An 8,345-nucleotide genomic window follows, 5' to 3' on the forward strand; every position below is an offset into this window, starting at 1 on the left:
TGACGGAAAAGTCAATGGGGGATGGTGTTCGGGCAGGGGGGGGGGGGAGACAAGAAACTCGGTTTTGGAGAGGTTCAGTTTAAGGAAGTAGAGCGACTTCCAGTCTGATATGTCGCTCAGTAGGCTTGTGATTCAGGCGGAGACCGAGGGGGTGAGGTGGGGGGTTGAGAGATAGATTTGTGTGTCGTCGGCATAGAGGTGGTAGTTGAAGCCGTGAGAGTGAATGAGTTGGCCAAGGGAGGAGGTGTAGATGGAGAAGAGAAGGAGCCTGAGGACAGAGCCTTGAGGGACCCCAACAGAGAGGGGGAGAGAGGGGGAGGTGGTAGCATTATAGGTAACGCTGAAAGAGCGTTGTGACAGGTAGGATGTGAGCCAGGAGAGAGCAGAATCTCTGAGGCCAAGGGAGTGTAGTTTTTTGAGGAGGAGGGAGTGGTCGACTGTGTCGAAGGCCGCAGAGAGGTCAAGGAGTAGGAGCACTGAATAATGGCCATTAGCTTTGGCGGTTAGCAGGTCGTTGGAGAGTTTCAGTAAGGCGGTTTCGGTGGAGTGTAGGGGATGGAAGCCGGACTGTAGGGGATCGAGGAGGTTGTTGTCATTGAGGTGAGAGCTTAGGCGGGTGTAGACTAGGCGCTCGAGGAGTTTAGATGTAAATGGGAGCAGGGAGATGGGTCTGAGGTTGTTCGGGTCATTGGGGTCCAGTGAGGGCTTTTAAAGTAGGGGGGTGATGTGTGCATGTTTCAGAGGGGAAGGGAAAGTGCCGGAGGAGAGGGAGATATTAAAGATGTGGGTGAGGGAGCGTAGGATGGAGGGGGAGGGAGGTCATAGGAGTTGTGAGGGGATAGGGTCGAGGGGGCAGGTGGTAAGGCGGGCATCAGAGAGGATCTTGGAGGCTTCCTCGATGGTAATAAGGTCAAAGGTGCGGAGTGTTAGGGGGGCTTCAGTATGAGGAATGTAGGGTGGGGTGGAAGTGGGGGTCAGAGCAGTGGTGGGGCCGTGGGAGAGGGGTGATGAAGGGGTAGTTGAGTGAGGGGGAACGGGGTTGGAGGGAGTTTGAGCAGCGACGAAGTCCCTGTGGGTTATGTCGAGAGAGAGGGGGGATGAGGGGGTAGCTGTGTGAGGGGGAAGGGGGTTGGAGGGAGTTTGAGCAGCGACAAAGTCCCTGCGGGTTATGTCGAGGGAGAGGGGTGATGAGGGGATAGCTGTGTGAGAGGGGACGGGTTGAGAGGGCGTGTGAGTTACGGCAATGTCCTTGCGAATTGTGTCAATCTTGTTTTTGAAGTGATTGGCAATCTCAAGGGCAGTGAGTGAGGTGCTGGGTGGAGGTGGCGAGAGTAGAGAGTTGAAGGTGGAGAAGAGTCGGCGAGGATTGGAGGAGAAGGCCTTGATGAGGATAAGGAAGTAGGCTTGTTTGGCTGCGTGGAGGGAGGAGGTGTAGGTGTGGAAGGCAGATTTGTAGCGGGTGAAGGCTTGTTGGGATTTGGTTTTGCGCCATAGTTGCTCCAGGGCACGACTGTGTCGTTTGAGGGTTTTGGTGTGATCAGTCTGCCAGGGCTGGAGCAGTCGGGGTCTGATGTTGCGTGTGGTTAAAGGCGCTAGTGAGTCAAGAGCTGTTGACAGCGCGTTGTTGTAGGCAGTCATAGCCAAGTCGGGGCAGGACAGGGGGAGGATGCTGTCGTGGAGTTGATCAGCTGCAGAGTGGAGGGGGGCAGGGTTAAGGTTGCGGAGGTTACGGCTGGTAGTAGTGTGACATTTGGAGGGGTAGGCGTTGGAGGACGAGGAGATAGAGAAGGTGATCAGGTTGTGGTCAGAGAGAGGGAAGGGGGTGTTAGTGAGGTTGTGGGGAGCGCAGCGGTTGGAGAAGACGAGATCAAGGATATTACCGTTGGAGTGGGTGGTGGATTGTATGCACTGTGCAAGTGCAAAGGAGGAGGTTAAGTGGAGGAGATGGGATGTGGCCGGGTTGTCGAGGTTGACAGGGATGTTGAAATCCCCAAGGATGATGGTGGGTAGCTCAGAGGAGAGGAAGAAGGGTAGCCAGGAGGAAAAGTCATCCAGGAAGCGGGGTATGGATCCAGGAGGCCGGTATATCACAGCAATCTTCAGGGGGGTTGGGGAGAATAGTCGGATGCAGTGGGCCTCGAAGGAGGAGAAGGATAGGGAGGGGGGGTTTGGGAGAACTCGGAAGGTGCTCTGCGGTGACTGGAGCAGACCAACCCCACCACCTTTACGACCGTTGGGCCTGGGTGAGTGGGTCCAGGTGAGACCTCCGTAGGACAGTGCAGCAGGGGAGGTAGAGTCAGTGGGCTGGATCCAGGTTTCTGTGATCGCTAGGAGGTTGAGGGAGCGGGAAACAAAGAGGTCGTGGATGGCAGTGAGCTTGTTGCACACCGATCGGGCGTTCAGGAGTGCACATGAAAATGGGGGGGAGATTTTAGGGAGCAGGGGGACAGATACTAAGTTGTGGGGGGTTGGGGCAGGACGTGGAGGCGGGAGGGTGTTGTGCGGGTGAGGAAGGTGGTGGAGGGCCAGGATCGGGGAGATGTCTCCACGGTTAGGAAGAGGAGAAGGGTGAGAAAGGTGGCATGGGAGCGGGATGTGCAGGAGCGTGAGAAACTACTAGTGGAGGTGTTCGGGTCAGTGGGAGAGTGGAGTAATAGGAGGAGGTGGTGGGTGCCGTAGAGCGGTGAGGGAAGCAGTGAGGACACAATATACAAATGTATGGGAGGAGCAGAGGGATATAGTGAATGGATTTTGGGAACGGAGGAGAGGAAAATGAGAAGGAGGAGTGGAAGAGGCATTGTGGGGAGGTGATGAGAGCAGTAGCAGGGAGATGATAGCAATGAGGGGGAGATGTAGGGAGATTCTCACCCCTCCCCCATACACAACCCTCCTAAGCTTCTCACCCCTCCCCCATACACATCCTTCCTCAGCTTCTCACCCCTCCCCCATACACATCCCTCCTCAGCTTCTCACCCCTCCCCCATACACATCCCTCCTCAGCTTCTCACCCCTCCCCCATACACATCCCTCCTCAGCTTCTCACCCCTCCCCCATACACATCCGTCCTCAGCATCTCACCCCTCCCCCATACACATCCGTCCTCAGCTTCTTACCCCTCTCCCATACACATCCGTCCTCAGCTTCTCACCCCTCCCCTATACACATCCGTCCTCAGCTTCTCACCCCTCCCCTATACACACCCCCCCAGCTTCTCAAACCTCTCTCATACACATCCCTCCCAGCTTCTCACCCCTCCCCCATATATATATATCCCTTCCCAGCTTCTCATCCCCTCCCCCATACACCCCTTCTGAGCTTCTCACCCCTCCCCCATACACATCCCTCCCTAACTTCTCACCCTTCCCCAGCTTCTCACCCTTCCCCCATATATATCTTCCTTAGCTTCTTGCCCCTCCCCCATACACAGCTGTAACGGAACCGACCCAGACTGCGCTTGAGTACTTCTGTTAGAATACCACTTCCCCGTCCGAACACCGACCACAGACACCACAGCCGCCCATACAAGACTAGACACCAGTCCTGAAGTAAACCAGGAGGTAGACTAGTTGATTTGAACACAGATACAAGATATATGCACCCCGCGGACAGTCCCCCCTCCCTGCATAATGACCCTGGGCGGGGCAATCTACTTTTATTATGTGATAGGTTAGTGTAGCGCTACAAACATAAGAGCATAATAAAACACATATAATAATAGACACAATCTGAATGGCACACATCTCATAGTGCAATAAGGTGACCATGTGATGATAAAACAGAATAGATGTGAACATATGTGGCCCAAGCCCCACTCAGTAATGTGAGAAGTGAGTACTATATAGGGATGATAAGTGAGTACACAAAGAAAATGCAATAAAGGGGATCACATGATAAACTTCAAGTGATGGTCGTCACGATCCTGACGAAGTCACATGACGCAACGCATAGATACGTGGTGACGCAGCATCCGGTCCGCGGTGACGTACTTCCGGTACGGCCGCCATCTTAGCCTACCTTGAATGTGAATAGGAAACCCATGCAGTACACCCATACATCCCTATGGAATGGTGGCTTCTTATACAGCATGTGAGTTTACAACTTTACTTTTTTAATAAAAGCACCTATTGTATGGCTTTATATGCTCTGAGAGATTCTTCCTGTGCTTTTATCACCCGGTTGAGAGGTTTATCCTGCTGAGACCAGGAGCCAGTGTACCCTGATTACTTACCTTACCGGATGAGATGTCCATGGGAGACTTGCTGGTGATTTCTGCAATTTTGGATCAAGATCCTGAGTGATCTTAAAGCCGTACAGGCCCTTTGGGCTGCTGAGTGGAGGTGAGGGGGCAATTTAGCCACAGGAGGAGAGTCGCTCACCATCACTTGACGTTTATCGTGTGATCAGCTTTATTGCATTTTCTACTGCTTTGAGCTTGAGCACCACCTTATAGCCTAATGAACGTTTATACAGCGATGTGACTCCACTTGAAGCTTACTGTGTTCTCACCTACATTGTGTTCTGTCTTCAGCTGAGCGCCATCATATCGTGTGATGTACTTTGTGTACTCACTTATCATACCTGTATAGTACTCACTTCTCACATTACTGAGTGGGGCTTGGGCCACATATGTTCACATCTATTCTGTTTTATCATCACATGGTCACCTTATTGCACTATGAGATGTGTGCCATTCAGATTGTGTCTATTATTATATGTTTTTTATTATGCTCTTATGTTTGTAGCGCTACACTAACCTATCACATGATATTGATCTTTTGACTGTTGGGTACCAGTTTGAGTGCTAGCCGCTTAGTATTTGAGGGACTCCATTGAGCGCAGGAGGATTATATATACATTATTGAATCTACATTTATTAACAGGAGACACAAAAGGTATTCAAACTTCACACCAGCAGACAGTCCCATCAGGATTGAGGGCCGCTGAAGACCCCCCCCCCCACCAACCAATACACACAAACACATACATCCCATAATAGTTTGCTCCCAAGCCAGACAAACAATAGAACAATGAGATGCAACCACATGGCATTAAACAATGAACAACCTCCCACCCCCCCTAGACATGTCTACACAATATCAGGACATCTCACCCTGCACCCCTAACAGGCACAGGGTGACTTACACATAAGAGGGATATGGAGAGCTTAGACAGGGGTCTTCCCACCTCTCCAAAGTAAGCTGGGTTCCATGGGCCCCCACCCAAAGTGACTCCCATCACATATCTCCCCTTTTGGCAGGGGACCCCAAACAGGTTGACTCTGAAGTTAGTCTGTACTTCCAGTCCCCCAATGCCAGCACCGACACAGTACCCCAAACAAATTGTCCCAAACATAGCAATACTCACTCAGCCAACCTCTGCCTCTCTTGTAGAACATATCTGCCACTGGGGAGAAGTACGGACTGGTCCTTCTCCCTGAAGTCCTCTCAGCCACTGGAGAGAAGACAGGGTGGCTGGGCCGACTCCATCATGCTGTGGGGGATCTGGGCTGACTGCCCAGCATCCCTGGGGTATCCAGGTGGTGACTGTATTCTCATCCACTCTGACTTGATGGACATCCCCCAGTGTTCGCAAAGTAAGGCTGACATCCTCCTGTCCCAATGCCAGACCCTTTTCTGGGGTTGTGTCAGTGGAGACCGAAGTCCCATCCACGGACATCAGCTCATGCAGTTGTGAGGTGCCGATTGCATCCTCTTCCTGTAGCTCCTGCGGTGCTGATTGTTGTGGGCAGAGGTCAACCACGCCATGTCCTGATGACAGCTCTTCTGCTGGAGGTGCGATGGCTGGTTCCTCCTCCGCAGAAAAGTCAATCAAATCCCCAGTCTCTGGAACTGGTATCTGGGAATAGGCATTTGCCATCTCCTGTCCGTGGAACCCAGAAGATGTTACCAGTGCTGGGCAGCGGCTAGCAGAGCTCTGCCCTTTAGTCAGCACTTCAGGTTTGGGGACAGCAATCTCTGGAATTTCCACTGCCGATTCTTGGGCATGCTGCTGAACATGTTTTAGCAGTTGCCTGTATGCCCTTTCCAGATCCTATTTTTTCATCAGTAGGTATTCCAGATCTGGTTCAAGCTCTGAGACCCCTGTGAGACCAAACATAGCCTCTCTGTCTTCTCGCAGGTCCTCCAGGGTAGGTTCTCCTTCATTGCCAAACACAAAATGATTTGTAAGGCTCTCCCACAGCAATCCAGGACCACCAAAGTCCTATCCCTTCAGAGAGAATTCTGTTGTCACTCCTAAATATTTCTGCTTTTCATGCCATTACAGAGACTGATATTGGTTGTCCAGCTCTATCTCCTGCTGGACCATCCTGTCCAATTCAGTCACCCATTGCTCCTGGGGTCACTCTCCCAGGAATGGCATCCATAACTTCCGATGGTCCCTGGCCCATTCCCCTGTGCTTGGATAGCATTTGCCCTTGTCCATACCAGCAACCTGGAGAGCTCCACTCTAAAGCACCACCTGAATCCGCTGTCTGAGCTCCAGGTACTCATCCGCAGACACAGTCCTGGGGTATTCTGCAAGAACGATCCGCAGCAACCCCGGGAACTCTGATGCCAGGTCCATATCTCCACTGGGGTGACCGACATCTACTTTCCTGATCTTGAATCCCGGTAGTGGTTTGGACGTGTTCACAGCCAGGAAGCACAACCTTGCCACCAATGTAACGGAACCGACCCAGACTGCGCTTGAGTACTTCCGTTAGACTACCGCTTCCCCGTCCGAACACCGACCACAGACACCACAGCCGACCATACAAGACTAGACACCAGTCCTGAAGTAAACCAGGAGGTAGACTAGTTGATTTGAACAAATATACACTCGGGACAATCCCCCTCCTTGTATAATGACACAGGGCGGGGCAATCTACATTTAGTAACAAGAGACACCAGCATATTGATCTGTCTATAGCAGGGACAGGAGCCGGGACCAGGAATAGGAGATCCACCTGACTTACCCGTGTGCTCTGACATGGAGAAGATCCCATGCTGGCCCTATGGTGGCCGTGTGTTCAGGATGGAGACCGACAATCACAGGATCGTCTGGAAGCCAATCTAAAATGGCTGAGAGGAGGAAAGTGTTCCCGGGACAGGAAGTGAAACCGGACAGGAAGTGACACAAACAGGAAGTGACAAAGATAGGAAGTGACTCCAGACAGATTTATACAGAGGCTGCAGCATGGAGAGCAGACACTAGATGGTGCTGGTCCAAAAATAGCTGAATAGCATAAAACAGGGGAAAAAACTGAAAAACAAAAGACGATGGCGGCTCGTAAACCTCTATTGTCAATGTATGCACAGTTATTACATTACAGTGGATTAGATCTCCCTCCATTTTGTTGTAGCCCGCCTGTCCTTCCTCCGGCGGCCATTTTCCCTTAGTCTAATACAATATTCGTACAGTTATCACATTGCAGTGGATTAGATCTTTGTCCTCCATTTTGTTGTAGCCCACCTGTCCCTCCTCCGGCGGCCATTTTCCCTTGGTCTGATATGAATGCTGGCTCATTTTGTCCCCTGATATTAGACATTAGCCGGGTGATTGTATACACACAGCGGGCAGATCTCAATCAATGTCACCCACTAGTCTATACTGTCACGGGGTTGGCCAGCAAATCATGTGGCTCCTATTCTGTCCTTCCAATGACCATTCCTAGTACATAGGACTCATCTTCCATACTACATCGGGCATGGGAGGAGGAGACCAGGGAACTAGAGAGAAGGAGGTCTTGTGAGGAGCGGAGTGTGGGTGTTGGGCGGTACTTGGATATTAGGTCAGAGATGTAGTACGGGGCAGTATGGTGGACAGCTTTGTACGTCAGTGTTAGGATTTTGAATTTGATCCGTTGCACAATCGGAAGCCAGTGGAGGGATTGGCAGAGGGGGGTGGCGGAGACAGAGCGGTTGGAAAGGTGAATGAGTCTGGCAGCCGTGTTCAGGATGGACTGAAGAGGGGATAGCCAGCGGCGAGGCAGGCCAGTGAGGAGGGAGTTGCAGTAGTCGAGTCGTGATATGATGAGGGAGTGGATGAGCTGTTTAGTGGTTTCTGGGTTTAGGAACGTGCGGATTTTGGCGATGTTGCGGAGGTGGAGTCTGCACGAGTTTGTTAAAGATTGGACTTGGGGCTGGAAGGATAGGTTGGAGTCCAGAATGACACCCAGTACTCTGGCCTGCAGGGCGGGTTTGATGGTAGCGTTGTTGGATGTGACGGAGAAATCAATGGGGGGTGGTGTCCGGGCTGGGGGGAAGACCAAGAAACTCGGTTCATGCCCGCCTCCAGGACTTCTCCAGGGTGTCACCCATCCTCTGGAACTCCCTGCCCCAACC

At 52.0% G+C, this 8,345-nt stretch overlaps 1 protein-coding gene across 1 annotated transcript in view; it reads right to left on the minus strand.

Moving 5' to 3' along the window:
* LOC149449074 (uncharacterized) overlaps positions 1–7,164 on the minus strand; it is a 30,497-nt gene extending 23,333 nt beyond the window's left edge. Inside the window, exon 1 of the mRNA XM_089693846.1 lies at positions 6,977–7,164. The gene's annotated coding sequence lies outside the window, so the exon portion shown is untranslated. The remainder of the gene's footprint in view (positions 1–6,976) is intronic.
* Between the last annotated feature and the right edge of the window lie 1,181 nt (positions 7,165–8,345).

This window comes from Staurois parvus, unplaced genomic scaffold, assembly GCF_062004578.1.
Source record: "Staurois parvus isolate SC_StPar_1 unplaced genomic scaffold, SC_StPar_1.0 ptg000637l, whole genome shotgun sequence".
NCBI lineage: Eukaryota > Metazoa > Chordata > Amphibia > Anura > Ranidae > Staurois > Staurois parvus.